We start from the raw sequence: 3,593 nt of genomic DNA on the forward strand, positions 1-3,593 counted from the left end.
CAAAGTGTATAACCATAACCAGGAACAAGTGTGTCGAAAACCCTAGAGGGAAGTAGCCTACCGTTCCAAGTGTAGGGAACAACCGCATAGTTAAACTTGGACCCTGTAGGTTAAACTGATTAACACTAACACAAACAAGAACAGCAACAACGCAGTCTATGCAAAAATACAAGCAATAGTTAAGACGAGTTCCCTACAAACACACTACGTAATGACAACGTTACACTTTGGTCGTAATTTGGTAAGTCGCAACATTACCAACAGGTGACGTTGTGACAACATTGCTCTATGGTCGCAAAATAACCAGACCTCCTGGAGACTGTTCTGCAATGTTGCAGTAACGTTATAGAATTACGTAAATACGATGTAATTTAATAACGTAACAATTACGTTATATCACAGTCCTCATCCTTACTTAATTTGAAACATTACTGGTAGGTTGTCAGAACGTTTGTAAATGACGTATTGGTTTACAGTAAAATATCTATCTGTCTATCTGTCTGCGCGTTTACGCTTGGACCGTTAACACGTTATATCCAATGCAGGGTTTATTATTATTATTATTATTATTATTATTATTATTATTATTATTATTAATAATTTATTTATTTATTTATTTTAATATAGGATATGATGGATATGCAGGTATAGGGTTCTAGGGTGGCTGACATGGATAGGGATTTTATAGTAGGACTCGGTGTAAAGCATGGAGGATAAAAAATAGCTTAGGGTGAAGGGATTTTTGAGTGTAAATCTATTGTCTGATAAACACTCCGGAGCGGAAGGTGGGGGTAATTCACCAATAAGCTGTGCACACCCTCTGTAAAACAAGATGGTATATCCAATCACATGCGCATGTTGCTGTGACGTGCTCTTGGAAGAAGGTCGTTGTGATTTCAAATTCTCCGTGGGAAAATCTGGGTTTGACGGCGTTCAAGAGCAGGTAAGCGTTTCATTATGCCTTTATATTTTTAACTGAATGTATTAATGCAGCAATACTGGATGCCAACCACCGTAAAAGCTAACAAGAAGAACTGAATGCATTGGAGACCTGTTCAGTTAGTAGTATTTGCACTGTAATGATGGAGTCCTACTTTCAACATGCATGTTTGCAGTTCTAGCTTAATGTTGCTAATGCTGTAAGTTAGTAGGTGAAATGGCGTCTGTTTGGGACTAATTTGAGTTAGTGTTCTGTTAGATATCATATTTGCTACTTTGAGTATTTAACGCTAATAGCCCAGTGCAAATGTAATGTAAGACCAGCTAACATTACCTAGCTGATCTCGGCGATGACCTGTTTAGTTAGCTAACAATTGAGCTAATTCAACATGGATAAACGGCTGTCCGTAAAGCACCTTTGTTCATGTCCTTTTAGCTAGCATTGTTGCCAGCGCCTCTTTTTAAAGCTAACGTATGTGGCGCTCTTTTGAAAGCTGTAATTCACCTTGTCCACGTCCTAATGAGATATCAACATGTTGGTTAAAATATGCATCATAAATATGATATAAAATAGTTGTGTGGTCTTCATTTGGTTTTTGGTGTTTGACAAACTGGAGCTAGCAAGCCTTTTCAAGCTAGCATTGTTGGCGCCTTTTTTGAAAGCTATTTTTGCGCTCTTTTGAAAGCATTTAGCTAAACATTATTTCCATTAGAAATACAAAAACTCAACTTTTTTTCGTCAAAATCCTCTAGCATTATTACTCTATACCTGGTGTAATCGTGCCCTTAAAAAAAAAAATGGCTTTGGCTTCGCACCAGTGCATTGTGTAATCAATATTAATCAAGAGTATTTCTCTGTGTTTTCACCAAATACTGACTTAAATTGATTTTCTTTTGCAGAGTTCTCTACATTTGGCCCAACAGCTCAAATGGAAACTAGAGCACAAGATCAGAATGAAGGTAGTTATGGATATTATATGGAAACAGCTCTTTGCTCATTGTCAAAACACAATTACGATTTTAGCCTGCTGCGTGTGTTACTCAATGTATTTTTCTTACTTGGTCCAATTTCATATGCTTTCAGCTCCCACACATGGCCTTATGACTGTTGCCCCGGTGAAGAACCCGAGGTCCAGCCTTCCCCACTCAAGACATGCCTGAGACAAGAGTGACTGTATTCCAAGTTGATCCAAGGTGATCCTAACTTAAATGTAGTTCTTGAAAAAGACAAAAATACTCAACACTATTAATGTTGAAATCATTGGTCTATGGTTATTACTGTCCTGAAACGACCCTTTGCCCTTTTTATGTTTTTTTTAAATGTTTTCTTCTGTACCATAATTATGCTTGCAAATATTGCCTACCTAGAAATGTAACTTGAACCTGATCTCAATGGTATTCTATACAATGACAATAAAGGCTTTCTATTCTATTTGGGCTTAATGTGTACATTTTTTAATGCTGCACTTATCTTAAATTATCTTAAATTTTGAAGATATGAATTACAGAAGCAATGGCATTTCATTGGTAGGATAGAATGGAGATCAAAATTACAACACCATGATATACCTTTTTTTAACACACAAAATCAAAATGTATGGTCAGGGTTTAGTAAGCGACCAATCCGCAACGTTGTGGAAAGGTAAATAACGTGATAAAGAAGTTTAAAAAACGTGTCAGCGACGTAAATCTATAACGTTACGACGGATGACTGCCTGGCGACGTAATCACAACGTTGGGGTAAGGTTATTCTATTACATTGTCAAACGTAAAGTTGTAAGGACGTAACTATTACGTATCTACAACGTTGTTTTGCGACGTCACAGCGACGGGGCGCTGGTCTTACGTTTTTACGGTAATACTACGTAAATTGAGACGTAACGCGGACGTTACGAGACCAATAGAAGACGTTAATAGTACATCGCCACAACCACATTTTGTTAGTAGGGTTAAGACTAAGTCATCTACGAAACACCTACCTAGTTACAACCCTAAGCTTACAGTCAATTTAGAGATTAAATTTAGAATACGATTTCTCTCAGCATAATGACGGATTCAAAGACTAAACGAACTCACCCGATATTGTCTTCAAATGAAAAGTAATGATTCATCCTCTCAAAAAGCTTTTACTAACAAACTTTTAGTAGCAAAAAACGAAATATCAACTCGCCATCCATGCTAACTGCTTCCTACGCTCAGAGTACCATAGTATTTATTTAGACATTGGCAGAGTACAGCATAAATTGCGTCTTTTGTTTATATTCAATTTTAGTAATTGCAGCGAGACACTGCAGCTGTAGACACAAGATAGTGTGTTATGATGGCAACGGAACGAAGCAGACTATATATGTATTACCGTCATTGTCTTATTATACGAGCGTGTTTTCGCGCGTTTGCACAGAAACTCAAAACATATCAATAAAATAGTTTAGCTATTTCTCAGCATAATGACAGATTCAAAGACTAAACGAACTCACCCGATATTGTCTACAAATTGATCCATGCTCAAGAAAAGTAATTATTCATCCTCTCAAAAAGCTTTTACTAACAAACTTTTGGTAGCCTAGCATGTACTCTGGCTGGCACTGTCTTCCATTGCTTCCCCGACGTTCAGACCGTCCCCTCACTGCTAAAAACTAGACCCTACGGTGTCG

The 3,593-nt window shown here is 37.4% G+C and overlaps 1 long non-coding RNA gene across 1 annotated transcript; it reads left to right on the forward strand.

The window, feature by feature from the left end:
• The first annotated feature begins 835 nt into the window (after positions 1-835).
• On the forward strand, positions 836-2,371 carry LOC118232400. Its single transcript, XR_004766280.1, has 3 exons — positions 836-943; positions 1,840-1,899; positions 2,024-2,371. It is a non-coding gene; the product is annotated as an uncharacterized LOC118232400 (long non-coding RNA).
• Positions 2,372-3,593: the final 1,222 nt, after the last annotated feature.

The sequence above is a fragment of the Anguilla anguilla genome, chromosome 7 (genome assembly GCF_013347855.1).
Source record: "Anguilla anguilla isolate fAngAng1 chromosome 7, fAngAng1.pri, whole genome shotgun sequence".
In the NCBI taxonomy this organism is placed as follows: Eukaryota; Metazoa; Chordata; class Actinopteri; order Anguilliformes; family Anguillidae; genus Anguilla; species Anguilla anguilla.